Source organism: Beta vulgaris, chromosome 7 (genome assembly GCF_026745355.1).
Source record: "Beta vulgaris subsp. vulgaris cultivar EL10 chromosome 7, EL10.2, whole genome shotgun sequence".
Lineage (NCBI taxonomy): Eukaryota > Viridiplantae > Streptophyta > Magnoliopsida > Caryophyllales > Amaranthaceae > Beta > Beta vulgaris.
In genome coordinates, this window is record NC_079208.1 from 25,153,507 (window position 1) to 25,171,298 (window position 17,792).

Sequence of the window (17,792 nt, forward strand, 5' to 3'; positions counted from 1 at the left end):
CATGAACCCTAGTCTATGTCAAGCCTAGTCCAAGTCTAACACCAGTCTATTCTAAGTCAAATCCTAGTCGAAGTACAACCTATATGTCAATTCATATCCTAGGTCTAGTTTTCATCTCCGTGGAATCATTAGTCAGTCCTCGAGCTATAAAAATCGAGTATTAGGACAAAGTTTACGCCTTAAAGTCTAGCATGCTTGCTCACCTGTAAGGTAAAGGTCTAGCATCCCTTAAAGTCTAGCTTGCTTGCTCACCCGTAAGTTCAAGGTCTAGCATCCCTTAAAGTCTAACCTACTTTGTCACCCGTAAGTTCAAGGTCTCGCATTCCTTATGTCTAAAGGCAATTGTTGTGTATAGCCTGCTTACTCACCTATAAGTTCAAGGTCAAGCATTCCTTAAGTACAAAGGAAATCTTTGTGTCTAACCTATTTGCTCACCCGTATTTTCAAGGTCTAGCATTCCTTAAGTCCATAGGCAATTTTTTAGTCTAGCCTGTTTTGTTTAAGTTAAGTTTCGAAGTCTAGTTGTCTAGCCTGCTTGCTCAATCGTAAGTTCAAAGTCTAGGTGCTAGTCTACTTACCTTAAGTTAAGAGTCTAGTCTCCCTTATCATCCGATGAAGCCTTCTTGCTCGCCCATAAGTTCAAAGTCTAGTATCTCCTAAACCCAATCGTGGAGTCCACTCTGCTTGCATAGTCTAGTTCATGTTTGCATTTGCATATAGTTAGACCCATGTATCCATCATGGTCAAGTCCATACTAGTCCAAAACCTATAACCATTTCCCTTTCCATTTCAAAATCATTTTCCACTTTAAATTCCATTTCAACTTCTCATTTCTCATCTCCATTCCCATATCTCCATCCCTCGTATCCATGTCTCGTTTCCAAAGCATTTTTTTCTTAAAATTTACGAGGTCCATTCGATTTTTGCTCAGGATGCATCGTGAGATTATAACTTGGGAACGCCTGATAGAGAGGATACAAGGTCGACCTACTCCCAGACTCGACTAGCGCATCCTCACTTTTTCAGACGAATCCTCCTACTCTTCAGAATATCATATGAGACGGGGGACACTAATGAGCATATCAATGCCATCATGACTCAACTCACACTGATCAACTCTCGTCTTGTGGAACAAGATAAAGAGATTAAGGCACTGAGGGAGCTAGAAGTTAACTGAAGAAGACGAGCAAGGCGACACTCCACCACGAATAAAAAGCAACATAAATTTGAGGTTTGAAAAACTCGAGCAATTGCTCTAGTCAATTCCTGCGCTCGAGAGGCAAACTCATGGCCATGACATCATTGATCCTGAAATAAGGGACAACCTCCTTAAATAGGTAACATTAGGTGATCTCCCAAAATTCAAGGGGGGCTAAGACCTAGATGACCAGTTGAGAGCTTTCTCCATCTCTATGGCTCTCAAAGGCATGGACAAGGACCTGTTTGCATATGTCTTTCCTTTGACCTGGGATGCACATACATCCAAGTGGTTCAGATCACTAAACAAAGCCAAACTGTATGACTGATACTACATTAGATAAGAGTTCTACAAACAATATACATACAATACTTAGTTATCTATTGGTCTGTGTGAGTTGGAGGTAACTAAAAAAAACTCCAACGGAGACTTCGTCACCTTTCTTAACAGATGGAAAGATAAAATTGTCCAGATGACTAATATGCCATCCAAGGAGGATCAAGTATGACTCGTGATCCGTAACTTGCAGCCCAAGTAGGATCATATTAAATTCCAACCAATAATAAAGTCTTTCACGAAGCTCTATAAGGTAGGCTTGTTGATTGAGGAAGAGGTACAAGCTAACAAGAACAAGGGTTCTGGCAATAACAACTCTTTCAAAAAGAGTAATAGCAATCCTTCTAGCTCTAATGTGAATGCCCTAACTTATGAAAAGAGAGGTTATCAAAAGCCTCAAAGAGCATTCACTTCTTTAGGCATGTCCCTAGAATAAGCCTTCAGTGGACTTCATGCAAAGGAAGCACTTCCGCCTACTGGACTTACGCCAGACCCTATTCCCAAGAATAAATCGTAGTGATGGGATCCTAATGCCTACTGTAAGTACCACTAAGGGAATGTACACCCAACATTTGCGTGTTGGACCTTAAAGAATCATCTGCAGGATATGGTTGAAGACGGAAGATTGTCAATTTCGTTTGCAGCAAGAGTCAGCAATAGTGGCAACCCCTTGGGAAGTGCCTAGATAAGGTTGGAGCACAGTCATGCAACGCTAGTTTTCTAGGTTGAGTCGGAGAGTCCCTCCCCTAGCTCTTTCATTTCCTTACTTGTCAAGTCTATGCACTAGTAGAAAAAACTGCATATGCTATTTGTCAAGTGCTTCGGTTGAATAATTAACCCAAGCACTTGTGAATATTTTAATATTAAAAATTTACAAGTGCTTGGGTTGACTAGTCCACCGGAGCACTTGATGTCAAGTGCTCCGTTTGACAAGTCAACCCAAGCACTTGCACTTGCACGTAACTATTGTGCGCTTCACTCTATTTTATTTTTGGAACCTCCGTCTCTCTCAAAGTCCTCCCTATACTACGCTCAGAACTCTCAAGAACCCTCAAAAATCTCAAAGCACTTGCACGAAACGCCAACAATCCTTATTTATTCCCTCTTTCTCTCGCTATCTCCTTCTCGTTATTACCATTGTTTTCATGCTAAAATCCCAAAGAAGCTCTGAATTCGACTCGGTCCCTCATTTCTAGGGTTTCCAGTTCATTTTTCACTCGATTTTCCTCAATTCTTCTCTAAAACAAGTGGCTCGAATTTGTTTTCTGTTTTCGTTTTTCGTAAACTCGAACCCTAGAAATCGAATTATGGCTTTTCGATTTTAATTTTTTTTTTCTAAACTTTTAGGGTAGTTGTTTTTGTTCCTATCTAATTTACTCTCAGGTCCTCTAGTTTCAACCTCTTCTAACCTTCGGTGTAGAAGCCAGGTCTATTTGCCGATTCGCCTGGTTTGGTTCGCCTTCGTCTCTTCCACCTTCGCTTGATTTGGTTCATCTTCATCTCCAAATTTTGCCACTACCCACTAGATCTGCCGTCTGTTGAAATGTGAATCTGAGGTACCTTTTTTATTTTCTGTCTTTGATGGTTCATATAATTAGTTGAAAATTGGATGTATGAGTTTTGATGGTTTAGTTGAATATTGGATGTGTGAATTCTGATTGTTTAAGTGATAATTGGGTGTGAATTTTGCCGGTTTAAATGAAAATTTGGTGTGTGAGTTGTGATGGCTAAGTTGCAAATTTGGATGTGTGAATCTCTAGATTGATAGACATACCTAGGATTTACACTCCATAGAAGTATTATTCAAGCAACTTTAAAGTACAACAAAGCCTTATTCTAACTCCAAATTTCATACTCAGAAGTAGTATAGATGAAACAAGGCTTAAGAGTACTGCATTTTGTGACCCTAAAGAGTTTAAAACATTGGAAAATGATAAGTATAAGCAGTGCAAATACAAGGAAGCTTTGGGGTTATACGATCAAGCAATAGAAATTGATTCAAGTGTAGCAGCTTATCGAAGTAATGAAACTCCAGCTTTGACAGACCTTGGTGGCCTCCTAGAGGCAGTTTTCGAGTGTAGGGAAGCTGTCAGAAATAAGAATTGATCATTCGTATCAATAAGCTCATCATCGTCTTGCAACTCTTTATTATTTCAGGTAATATTTCTTTCTATAATTTGTCTGACTTTTACTATATTGTGATAATTTCATACATCTTCTAAGTATGACTTTGTTTCCTATGAAATTGCTTTTAGATTGGGATATGCGGAGGAAGCAGTCCAACATTTTTGTCTCTCAGGAAACATAGCAAGTTTAACAGATATAACTCAAGCGAGTCCATAGCTGCTGCATTTGCTTCATGGCTTTCTGATAAAAAGAAAGTTGATGGTTCCAGGCCCATGAGCGTTTCCATTGGTCATGATTCTCGAATTTCAGCCTCAATGCTTCAGGTATTAAATTGGCATTTAGATTGATATTTGTCATTAGAATAATAAATTAGTCTTTTGGCTTGGAAAGATTCTGAAAACCTTGTAAAATGTGTTATTTGGTCTTCCTCTTTCTTGATGGTTATTTGTCTGCATTATGATACAACACATAGAGTATCAAGAGTTTCGGGAGTATGGTTGATTTATTATAAATGAATCTCATGTATGCCCCCTTATTTGACCTTAAAAGTTAGAACATTTAAGTTCCTTTTCTACTTCAGACATGTTCCATAATAACTCAAATGTTGATTATTGCGCATGTGCTACAGGCAAGGAAGAGCTTTCGCGTACTAAATCAAATTCAGTCACGGCGAATTCAGATGTTAGAAAATCAGATGCTACAACGTCAGGCTGCATATAAGAATGAGCAAGACCTAGAGAGCAACTTTTCTAAGTGGATGGTAAGTTTCATGTTCAATTTTTCTCTGTGTGATAATTCCCTCCATTCAAGCAATTCCATTCCCAATTCAGATGTTAGAAAATCAATTGATTTTATGATATCTTGTTTATGGAGTGACAATTTTGGGAATCTTTATTATTTTTTTTGTGGGTTAGGGTTTATGTTTATGTTTTCTTGATGATTCCAGTATATCCCAATTTATATGATAGTGGATTATTGATTAATTATTGTCCATTTTGTAATTCTGTCTTTTTTTGGGTTGTTGTTGTTGTTGGATTATTCAGGTTTCTTGTTAAATTTACTTGGTAGTTAAGCTGCTAATTACTTGCTTGCTCTTATTGCATGTTGAATTAACTTATTACTCTAATATTGAAATATGCAGGTTTTTGGTTCTAATTACAGTTGATTGTTACACTTGAATATAAAGTTGCGGAGCATATATATTTGGTTAGGCTGAAAGTGGAAATAGGCAGAAAGTGGAAATAGGCAAAAAGTGTATTCTAGCTATCTGGATTATGTTTCAGTTTCGTCGTTGCTACTACTGGGTGCTTCTAGTCCAGGAATTAGTCCATCTGCATCAGCAGCTAGCTTGGGGAGTATTAAAACCAGCTTTATTGGTGATAGCAGCGCGAGTACAGTAGGTTCAATGGCCTATTCAACTGGACCATATGAGCATGTCACATATAGTTCTTCTGTGAGTCTTGAGCAATCTCTCCAAATAGGACAACATAATCAAGGCAATGGAGAATCTGATCCAAGCAGCATAAATACATATGTAGACATTGGAGATTTATCTTCAAATGCTAATCAGTATGGTTTTTGTGTAAATAGGTACGTTGCTCCTCTATATTGCTTCTTTCTTTACCCCCAATTATTAATGCTGTAGTAATTTACCATAATTTTATGTGTATTTCCAACCCTTTGTACTTTTGTAGTATGCTTGAGATTTGATATGGAAGATGATATTGGTTATATGAGTCAACTCAGAGTAGCCCCTTGTGAAATTGAGAATAAGTTACCTATTATCAGTTTTTTTACAATAATTCTTGTGCTCTTGAGAATTTGACTTGTGGTGTACTCTTTTAGCTGGAAGGATCATGTCTCTTTTTATTGTACTCTTTTTTTTTTTCTTGATTCCGATTAATTTTTTTTTTCTTGATTCCGATTAATTTTTTTTCACGAGAAGTTATTGAATCTTAATGCAGGCAAGGGAAATGCTTGGCTTTGGTATTAAAACTTAGTACCTTTGATATGTTTTCTTAACCTAGCAGTTGTAAAATATAAACCTCAAATCAATGAGCTCCTCAGTCTGAAAAATTATACATAGGAGACAGAGGAGGTAATAGGAAGAGGGGGGGGGGGGTTATATTTGAAAATGAAGCTGGAGCTAGTGCTAGTTGTGCACTATTACTTTGTGTGTTTGACATGCATGTTGTGTTTGAACTTTAGCTTTATATTTTGATGTTTGAATAGACTAAAAGAGACAACTGCACTTCTGGTTTTTTAAGACTTGTTACCCATGCTGCCGATCAGCAAGAGTAGCAGGTTTCAATTTTTTTTTTAAATGGCTCAAGTGCTCCAGGTTATAAGAGAAAACCGGAGCACTTGTGAACCAAGTGCTCCGGTTTTCCCTTATCAACCGAAGCACTTGACTTATTTTGAGCACATAAAATCCACAAGTGCTTCGGTTTTTAATACAACCGGAGCACTTGTGAATTTAAGTGCTTCGGCTGAAAACCGGAGCACTTGATAAATGCTCAAGTGCTCGTATGGCGTGTGCTACGAGTCAAATACGGAGCACTTGTACGGTTTTTAACCGGAGCACTTGATGTTTTTTCCGCTAGTGATGTCATTTACGATTTTATTTTTAATAAGCCTTGTTCTATTTATTTCTAATTAATTCAAAATTTTCATTTTCATTTTTATTTTCATTGGCCTTCCATACTTTTTATATATGCCTCGAATTCAATAATGAAAGTTAAATCATCTAATGAACTTGACTAATAATAATAAAAGGAGATCTGAAATAAAAAAAAGGTAAAAAAAGGCACATACTTTGAAGCAGGAGTTATTCTCCTCGCCACCTTCCATTAACCTTCCTAGGCCATTCACATACAACGAAGGAAAAGAAATTAAAAAATTCCTCTAAACCATGATCTCCATCAGCCAAACAATCCTTTCAACATCAAAGCTCGACAAATATCCTTAAGGCATTTCAATACCCTAAACCAAACTTGTGTGCAAGCCTTAGTACATCAAAATAAATCAATCCCAGGCAAAATAAAAAAAGTGACAAAGATCAAAGTCGAAAAAAGCAAAAGCAAAAGTAAAAGTAAACGCACAAGACAAAAAGAAAAATGTAAAAAAAAGAAAGAGCCAAAGGCAAAGAAAATAAAAAGTCAAGCCAGAGGGCTTGCACACAAGTTCTAACCCTCATTCAAATACTTCAACCCATCAAAACCTTAGCCCATCCAATTAAATAAACCTCAAGCATTAAACCTTTCATCAATCCTAACTCCTTCTTAATGATAGGCCAAGACCGCTAGGCTAAAAACCCAAAAGGGGGGCTTAGGAAAAGTTATGGCACATAAAAAAAAATTAAAAGAAATCAGATCCAGTACCACGAATGTTATGAATTTACAAGAATGATTTTGAATCCTCGTCTCGAGGTCTGACTGCTTTAATAAAATAAAACTAATCAAGTTATGATGATTTTATTTTCTATAGTTCAGGAGCATAATATCTCTCTTGATCCTGACATAGACTCGAATTTGCACCTAGCCTTGTCAAAGCCTTTTCCAACCTACATTCAAACTTTTTATTTTTCAATCCCAACTCTATTTTTCCCTGCAGGATTCTCTCACAATTCCATGATTTTTGGTGCTATTTGACTTTCCCTGCATTAACTTCCCAAAGTTCAATAGATGTCAACTACATTTCAATCAAGGCTCATAATGCTTAATTCAAGGCAAGCTCACCCAAAGTGGGGGCGTCCTACATGTGGTGGTTCCTCCAAATCAAACTCTCCAAGAGTTGCAATCCGCAGACCTCGTTTACGGACCCCAATTATTTACTAAAAATGATTTTCGAAAATCATTCTATTCAATGCTGATCATTCTATCACTTTACACATCTTCTAACCTTGCAGAATCCTAATCTTGCATTGCAGCCTTGCAAAACCATGAGCTTTCTTTGCATTACATACATCCTAGTTTTGCATATCCATGACCTCGCATCTTTGCATCCTTAGAGATTCTAAGTTTGCATCTTTGCATCATTATGTGCTCTATCGATGTTGTTTGGACCTATTCACTCACATCGTTCCCCACAACAATCTGATTGCTTGTAGTTATTGTCTTGCATACTAAATCTGTTTTGCAAAGATTGATATATATATAAATCACTACTAAACTACAGAGCGTTTAGAATCGTTCTCTGTTCCGACACCATATACTTTGACTATTGGTTTCCTAAACCTCAGTCAAAGTGGTGGCTTCTGTGGACACATAATTGTGTATCCCCATTTAAGAATCCAATGACGGAACATATCACCAATTAATTATTCATGATAATTAATTGTATTTTGAGCCCAATCCTTTAAAAAGCCAATTAATCGTTTAGTGATAATTAATTTATTTATTTTAATAAATAAATATTTTCAAAAGATATTTTTTTATATGTTAAAATCCGACTTAATCCCGTAAAATCAGATATCCGTAATTAAAGGATTATATAAATCTTTTAAATGCGTTTTTAATAAAGCTGGCAAAGGCACGTCAGGAGCCAGGCTGGTTAACCTAGCGCACCAACCTACACCTAAATCAGAGCCTTGCGCCTGATGCATGTCTGTGTGTGTCAGGCGCAGGTATGTCCACCTATGTCAGGTGCAGTAATGAACACGTAACACTTGGATTCCTGACTCATTCAGAGTCTTGCGTCAAGCGTAGGTCTCTGAGACGCATAATTCCTTTCTTATATTTTTCAAAACGCATGCCACGTGTACGCTTTATACTAAGAATACCCCGCCATGTGCTTGATATGTCAGCTGCATCAGACGCAGCAAACGCGTGAGGCGCAGTTTTGTTTTCCATATAAATAATCCTGATTTCCCTAATCAAGGGCAGCTTTTAATATTTTGCGAATACAAAAAAATCCTTACAAATAATTACAAATAGACTTGACTCTCAAAACATTCAAACAATCAAATACTTTCAATACTTCAATCAATCTTCTATTCTTAATCAGACAGCGTTATTGGTTCCACGATTGCTCTGCCTAAAGATCGTTGCATTGTTCAATCTAAATCGCATAGGTATAATCTTGAGGATCCTTGAATAAACTCTCTATTTATATATTGAAGTTTCTAACTGTTTCTTTCGTGATGTAGATTTTTAAGTAATAATCGCTCTACTTTACAATCTAACCCCTTTTTGATATTTTATTTTACTTTATTATTATTATTCATGCCTTTGTATACATGCTTGCCTGATCATTCTGTTCATATTATATGATTGTTTCTGCTTTATTACTTTTATCACCCACATGTTGTTTTTACTAATTAAGACTAAAATACATGTTCTAACATTAATCAGTTTAATTTGGACAACCTATTAGGTTCCCTATAAATTTATTGCATAATAACATATCACTAAAATTAGTCTTTTATGTGTTTCCTGAATCAATGTAGACTATTTATCTTTAGGGTGTTTAAAATATTATATTATTATTCTTGGCATAAGTTTTTTAATGATCGATATTTAGTAGAGGCCAACAATGGTCAATATAGTTCTTGACTGTGTTGTACCCTCACCCCCAAACTCAATCTTTTGTTCGCTTTGACCATATATGGAGCCATGATGGATAAATCTACATTTGATAAGTCCCTAATTTGTCCATGCGATTTCTAGATATCCAATTAGATTTATGATTCTTCCTTTAAAAAATTGTTGGCAACTTTAAAATGTTTTCAACACAAAAGAACCTTTACAAGCGGAATAAAAACACGCCTACAATTACACAATCGCGGTTTAGAAATATAATTTTTCAAAAATCATAGTTAAGGAATACCACCACCTATTTTAATAAAATAATTTATTAACGGATCATGTTCGTCTTTAATAATCTGACGAATGTTTGTTAATTCTTTCAAGTTAGTTTTTTGAAAATCTGAAAAATGAGTCGTGATTGGGTGCCAAAATTTAAATTGTCTCTGCAAATTGACGAAAATAAGTTTTCTTAATGGTCAAGTAATTGTTCAATGAATAAAGAGTAAGAATATATTATTTACCTAATAACCAAATCCTTTATCCATTAGTTAACGAATAAAAATCATGTAAAAGGAGTGAAAATAAGCATCAAATCCACGTGTAAGAGCCAAGAATCCGGATTTTTTCCGGCGGATTCGAGTTGTGCGTTAGGCACATGACCATGCACAAGACGCATGAGTGTGCCCCTAGCTCACAATAGTGCCTTGTGCCAGAGGTGGAGCCATGCACCTAGTGCACGGAGCCGTGATTATCACAGGCTCATGCGTTTGGTGCATTGATCCAGTCAATTTCGTTTTTCACGTTTTTCGATGCATTTCAATGTATTAGTAGGAAGAACATTTTCTGAAAATCTAATTTCGCCTCATTGATGAGAAAATCCAAAAAGAATAAGAATATTTGTGTCTTCAAATAAATTTGATGACGTCATTAGGCTAAGGTCATTAGAAAGATGTCATTGGGTTATTTAGGATGGGAAAATCAGATTTTTTTGGGGTAAAAATTCGATTTCTACTTCTTTGAAACCCTAATTCATCACTTGATTTTCCTATAAATACCCCTTCTTATTTTCATTAAGGAACAAAAAACTATTCACAACAAAAAAACAGCTTCTTACTCACAAAAACCTCTCACTAAAAAAAAAACTTCTCACTTAGAAAAACATCTCACTCAAAAGAAACAACTACTCACCCACAAAAACATCATCAATCAACAATTTTCCCCTCAACTTTTCACAATTTCAATAGTACTATCATCTTCTCTATTTCCTTCCTCTAAGAAAAATCTCGTTCAAGAAAAAGAAATAAAAGTTAGGAAAGTAATTAGTAGTAAGAAGTAAACTTAGAAACTCACTTAGAAACTAAGAAAATCACAAAAAAAGTAGAAAACTTTGCAAAGGAAGTGCATCATGGAGTTAGCAAGGTAAATCTTTGGAGTGATTTGGGTATGTAGAACTGTGGAGATTTTCTCCAGATTTCACTAGTAATGAGAGGGTGTCCATGCGGTTCTTAGAAGGATCAAATATGAAATACCAGAACAGTATTGGGGTTTATAGTAGCTTCAAGGACCTGTACGATCGAGCATTGAAACATGAGCGGATTGAGTAAAAAGATGTAAGCTTGAAGACAAAAGAAGAAAGGTAATGATAAGTTCAAGGAGGGAGAAATTTAAAAATTTCAGATTGGGTACATTTGGAACATTTATGTCATTAATTCCTGCAAGGGCTGGAGAAAGGAAGCAAGAAGAATGGAAGTGTCGTCGATGTGGAAAAGAACATTATGGGAAGAATTGGGAAGGACATAATATAGTCCGATTCTGAACCAAACTGGGAACTCTAGGGGTTATCAAGGTTCTCGAGAAGTCTTGCCTCTAAAAGCAGCGGGAGAACCATGCACTGGTCACAACGCCAAGGGTTGGTCGAAAGCAACATGTAGGGTGTTTGCTTTGAAGTCGAACCATCTAAGGAGCTAGAAATTCTCGAGCAAAAAGGCAATGTGATCACTGGGACTTTTGATGTGTGTGATTTACTCGCTTTTGTATTGTTTGATTCAGGGGCATCCCACTCTTTCGTTTCAAATGTGTTTGCATCACACATAGAACATAAAGCAAAAAGAACTTTATGTAATTTAAATGTGTCCTTGCATGATAAGACCACCTTCCGGTGTAAATATATGATGAACGAATGTTACATTAATGTCGCGGAGGAGGATTTGAAGGCGAATTTGATTTTGTTTGATCCTGGTGACGATGATGTTATCTTGGGTATGTATTTATTACTATGTAAAAACCGAGCTATAATGGAATGTCACACATGAGTGGTGAAGCTCCAGCCATTCCTAGAGGGTTTCATCATCCATAAAGGAATAGATGGAATGGGTACCCCCGGGGTATATATCTGTCAGATAACTGAATTACCTGAGTTTGAGTCGAAATTGATGAATATCGAAGTACTGCGGGAATTTCCTGATGTATTTCTGGAGGAATTGCCAGGATTGCCCCCGCACCGGATCGCGTAGATTTCCATATAGATCTGATTCTTGTTGCCACCCCGATCTCAAGGGCTTCGTAAAGGATGACACCAGCGGGAATGAGAGAATTGAAAAAAGCAATTACAATAGCTGTTGCAGAAAGGTTAGATCATACATAGTGTGTCCCTTTGGGGAGCACCAGTACTCTTTGTCAAGAAAAATGATGATTCTATGAGGCTAGGTATCGATTATCGATAAATCAATAAAAGCACCGTTGCGGAATATGTACCCTTTACAAATAATAGACGATTTATTTGATCAGCTGAAAGGAGCGGGGATATTTTAAAAAAAATCGATTTAAGATCAGGGAATCATCAGATGCGAATTGTGGAGGAAGATATTCCAAAAACGGCCTTACACACTCTATTTCAACATTATGAATTTTTGCTCACGCCACTCGGATTGACTAATGCACCCACGACTTTCATTGATTTTATGCAACATTATTTCAAACTATACTTGCATCAATTCATGGTTATTTTTATAGATAACATCTGGATGTATTTGAAAGATCGTAAGGAGCATGAAGGCCATCTAAGAACAACATTAGCAACACTTTGGAGAGAGAAATTGTACACCAAACTTAGTAATTTTTGGTTCGAGTAAATAAAGTTTTTGGGTCATGTAGTGTCAAAGGCGGGTGTCTCAGTGAACCCAGGCAATATAAAGGTAGTTAAAGAATGGCCAACATCAAAGAATGTGTCGCAGGTCAGAAGTTTTCTTGGCGTAGCAGGGTAATATAGACGGTTCGTAAAGAATTCTTCGACAATAACATTACTCACCACCAATTTGATCAAGAAAAGCACATTATTTCAATGGGATGGAAGGTAGGAAGCAGCCTTCTAAGAATTGAAACAGAGATTAACTAGTGCTCCCGTTTTGAACCTTCCTTCGGGCACGAATGGGTTTGAAATCTATAGTGATGGCTATCAGGAGGGACTGGGGTGCGTATTAATGCAGCATGGGAAAGTAATCGCATATGCGTCGCGCTAGTTGTGCTTGTATGAGGAAAATTATCCATTGCATGATCTAGAGTTGGTTGCAGTGGTTTTGCTATAAAATTGTGGCGGTACTACTTGTATAGGGTTTCTGCCAATGTATTCACATATCATAAAAGTCTGAAATATATATTCACTCAGAAAGATCAGAACATGAGACAACAAAGATGGTTATAACTGCTCAAGGACTACGATATCGACATTCAATACCATATCGGAAAAGCAAATAAGGTAGTTGATGCACTCAGTAGAAGACCAAGTAGTGGAGTAAATCCCCTACCAGTGATACCACACGAAAGAGGCAAGTAGATAGAGCTATTCAAGCTTGTTTTAGTTCGTCTGGAGGAGGTATGGGGAATAATCAACGCTTTAACCGTTCCGCCTGATTTGTACGCATAAATTCGAGAAAGCACGGTATGGATGAGTTTCAAAGAAAAGATAAAAATTGGAGAAGCTCAAGATTTTACGGAACATGAAGATGGAAGCATTGGAAGCAAGGAACGGGAGAAGCTCATAGTAGCCCTTATTCAGTACACCCTGGTAGGGAGAAAATCATTCGGGATCTGGGGCCACATTTCTGGTAGAGACGTGTCAAGGGTAATGTAGCCAGATATGTAGCAAAATTTTTAACATGTCACAAAGTGAAGTTTAAACATCAAAAATCATCAGGGTTACTGCATCCAATACCCGTTTCAGAATGGAAATGGGATTCGGAATCTATGGATTTTGTGTCTGGATATTGAAGTCTAAGAAGGGAAAAAAACTCGATATGGGTAATAGTGGATCGTCTTACTAAAATCGTACGGTTCCTTGCCATGAAGGAGACATGGAGTCAGACGCAGATGGCTGACGCTTATATGCGAATCGTTATTCGGCACGGTTCCTCAATTCGTATCACACTTTTGGGAAAAACATCAAGAGGCTTTTGGAACAACATTAAAGTTTAGGAATGCGTTCCACCCTGCCACTAATGGAAAAACTGAGCGCATAATTAAATTGCTGGAAGATATGCTACGGACATGTGTTTTAGAGTTTCAAGGGTCTTGGGAAGATCATTTCACTCATAGAATTCTCCTACAACAACAGTCATCATGCCAGGATTAGAAGGCTCCATATGGAGCTTTGTACGGGCGGAAATTTCGAACACCGATTTGTTGGGATGATTTGAGAAGTGGGATACCACTATGACCAGATTTAGTTCAAGAAACCATGGATTAGGTCCAAATAATTTGGAAGAAAATGAAAACCACCCATGAACATCAAAAGAAATATGGAGACACGCATGGAGAAGGAATCTAGAATTCGAGGAGGGTGATTAAATTTCCCCTACTAAGGGCGATTTTTCCCGTCATTCGGGTTTTCCGCGTCAATAATTCGTTTGTCTTTTTATCGTTTTATATCCTATACGCAATTCGTTTATTTGCTAATATTGATTGCCAAAGTACATAGATCTCGTTGTTGGTTCCCTTTTCCTTTTGCGTACTTAATACAAAATCGGCATAAACAATTTGGCGCCCACTGTGGGGCCACAACAAGATCTCTATACATCTACTCGAAATCACCTTTCTTTTACTTTACTTTGCATACACTAGTTTTCCGTATTCTCCCCTCCTTTTGTGTTTTCAATGGCAGGACAATGGATCACTACCCAAGAGGTCATCGATGAACTCAACCGCGTCAAAGAAGATATGGCGACGTTGAAAGAAAGCTACGTTGCGTCCTGCATGGAGAATCAAAGCTTGAAATCAGCCCAGAAAACCTCAAAAGGGCCAAAGCCTTGCAACACCGGTGGCGTCCCCAGAATGCGCAATTTGGACGCCGAAGGATTCGAGACTCCTCTGAACCATGTCATCAATGAAAGATGCTGACGAGTCAGAAAAGGAGGATGGCGACGGCGATGACGATGGTGACGTCAATCCCCCAAAGGAGCCGCCCCAGGGTCAACCCTATGGTCGTCTTGATGATCTCGTCCAGCAGCGTCTCCAGCAATTGGAAGATATGATTGCCCGTATTCCTGGCGTCCCCCGACCAATGGAAAAGGCTACCCCAAACAGCTATGCAGATTCTCCCTTCGCCGACCCCATTGTGTTGATCGAGATGCCCAATTCTCCCTTCCCATCTATGAAGCTTTATGACGGCACCACATATCCTAACGACCATGTCGCTCAATACAAGAAAAGGATAATCACCATTTCAATCCCAAAAAACATGCGAGAGGCATGCATATGCAAAGGCTTCGACTCGACGCTGATCGGACCGACATTACAGTGGTTCATTAATCTCAATAATGGGATTATCTCTTCTTTTGCTTAATTAGTTAATACCTTTAATATGCAGTTTACTAGTAGTCGTAAGATGGAAAAACAAGCTAGTGATTTGCAAAGGATTGTGCAAAAATCTGATGAAGTTCTCAAAGAATTTGTGAACAGGTTTAACAGGGAAAAGGTGTCCATTCCAAACTGTAATGCTAGGACGACCATCGAAGCTTTCAGGCGAGGATTGGATGAAGAATCAGATCTCTACAAGGAGTTGACCAATTATCCTTGTCCAATATTCGAAGACGCCCAAGCCAAAGCGCTGGCCCAAATCAGGCTGGAGGAAGACGTAGTCCAGAAAAGCCTATGCCAATGCTGGCAGCCGGAAGACTGTGACCAGCAAATAAACGTGGCGCCAGAAGCCATACGAGCGACCGCAGCAACTCCACAACGTCCGTCAAGTCGGATCTACCAACGACTAGAAGAGTGACCCTGGCTTGCCCTCTAGACTCGTTGAATACGGCTTTAACGTCACCATGGGAGGTATTATTAACACATTACATTCTTTGGGTACTGCTGTTAAATGGTCTTACCGGAACGAAAAGTCGACGACCCATCGCGACAAATCCAAATGGTGCGAATTCCACGGAGACCACGGGCATCATACTGATGAGTGCGTCGCGCTGAGACCTGCTAACAGAGAAAGGAAAAGAAACAGCATCGAAAGGCGAGGATTGACGACAACCACCCTCTTCGCCAGCACATGTAAAGGTAATTAATGTTATCAGTGGTAGATCAGATATCTGTGGACTAACATACTTTGCAGCTAAGCGACATGCTAGAGACGGCCCAAATTAGGATGTCGTTCCAAAAGAGATCCATCACCCGCGTGATGCTGAACTGGAGGCTATGTCCATCACCTTTGATGATGCCAACCTCGGTAACGACAGAGACATACATCATGACGGACTAGTAATATCGTTAACTATTAGTAATTGTCTACTTAAACGTGTGTTAGTTGATAATGGCAGTTCGACCAACATCCTTATGAGAGGCGCTCTAGATGACATGGGGATCGACAAGGGAGACGTCATCCGAAAGTCCATAGTCCTCATCGGATTTAGTGGAGAATCCAAACATACCATGGGAGATGTGACGCTGCCCACCTTCGCTAAGGGAGTTAACATGCCAACCAAATTTTATGTCATTGACTGTCCTTCTTCTTATAATGTCATTTTATGCAAGCCTTGGATCCATAACATGAAGGTTGTCCCGTCGTCGTATCATCAGTCACTAAAATTTCCCACAAAGTGGGGGGTACAAGAGATCAAAGGGGACAGACGGATCGCGAGGGAGTGTTACAAAACGTCCCTCAAACCAAGGAAATTGGAGGCATATCAATTACAGAAGTAGACGTTGGGAGAACAAGACTTCGACGAACAACAGGTAGATGAGGTCATACTAGATCCTAGCAAGCCCGACCAAACCGTCAAGATAGGGGCAGCATTATCTCCTGACGTCCGACAACAGGTAATTGACTTTTTAACGGCTAACGCTGATTGTTTTGCATGGTCACAATGAAGATGTCACATGAATAGATCTCGATGTGATTACACACAAACTCAATGCGACCCCAACTATAAACCCGTCAAGAAAAAAAGACGTAAATTCGCCCTCGAGCGAAACCAAATCATCAATGACGAGGTGCAAAAACTGATTGACACCGGTACGGTAAGGGAGGTAAAATACCCTGATTGGTTAGCTAACGTTGTTGATGTAGGGAAAAAGAACGGTAAATGGAGGGTTTGCATAGACTTTACTGATCTCAACAAAGCTTGCCCAAAAGATTCATTCCCTCTGTCGCACATCGACGCCTTAGTAGACGCCACTGCAGGACAGGAACTGTTGACGTTTATGGACGCCTTCTCGAGATACAATCAAATACTCATGCACCCAGAAGATCAAGAGAAGACGTCACTCGTCACCGACCGTAGCATCTATTGCTACAAGGTCATGCCACTCGGACTGAAAAACGCCGGTGCGACTTATCGGCAACTAGTCAACGCCATGTTCAAAGACCAGATAGGGGACACCATGGAGGTCTACATAGACGACATGCTAGTCAAGTCAAAAGCTGCGAACGATCATACATGTATCACATCTGTAACAGTCATTCGACGTCATTCGAAGGTATAACATGAAATTAAATCCTATAAAGTGTTCTTTTGGAGTGTCTGCACGTAAATTCTTAGGATACATAGTCACTCATCGTGGCATCGAAGCTAGCCTAGACCAAATCAAAGCCATCCTCAACATTCAGTCACCACAAAATTTGAAATAGGTGCAGAAATTAACCGGACGTGTCGTCGCATTAAACCGGTTCATTTCTAAGTATTCTGACAAGTGTCAACTGTTCTATAACGTCTTGAAGAAGAACAAGGGATTTGAATGGACACCAGAACATGAGCAAGCTCTCCAGAACCTCAAGCAATACCTTATGACGTCGTCGTTGCTGTCCAAGCCTTCAGCAGACGAGCCGCTACAATTGTACGTCGCCGTCAGCGAATCCTCGGTAAGTGCCGTTTTGGCCAGGGAAGGACAAGAAGGACAGCTGCCGGTATACTATGTAAGTAAATCCTTTGTCGGCGCTGAAACCAGGTATTCTTCCTTAGAAAAGCTATTCCTAGCAATAGTGACGACGTCCAAAAATTTGAAATATTATTTTGAAGCACATTCTATTCACGTCAAAATTAACTATCCTGTCAAGTCCATTTTAAGACATCCAGAATTGACGGGAAGAATGAGTAAATGGGCAATCACCCTCAGCA

At 38.8% G+C, this 17,792-nt stretch overlaps 1 long non-coding RNA gene across 5 annotated transcripts; it reads left to right on the plus strand.

Moving 5' to 3' along the window:
- The first annotated feature begins 2,517 nt into the window (after positions 1-2,517).
- LOC104899045 (uncharacterized) lies at positions 2,518-5,402 on the plus strand. 5 transcript variants are annotated; one of them, XR_007276420.2, is made up of 5 exons: positions 2,518-2,781; positions 2,955-3,691; positions 3,790-3,984; positions 4,290-4,421; positions 4,803-5,402. It is a non-coding gene; the product is annotated as an uncharacterized LOC104899045 (long non-coding RNA). The 5 variants fall into 5 exon arrangements; XR_007276419.2 differs by having other exon boundaries at positions 2,519-2,781; positions 2,918-3,691; XR_007276418.2 differs by having other exon boundaries at positions 2,520-3,090; positions 3,394-3,691.
- Positions 5,403-17,792: the final 12,390 nt, after the last annotated feature.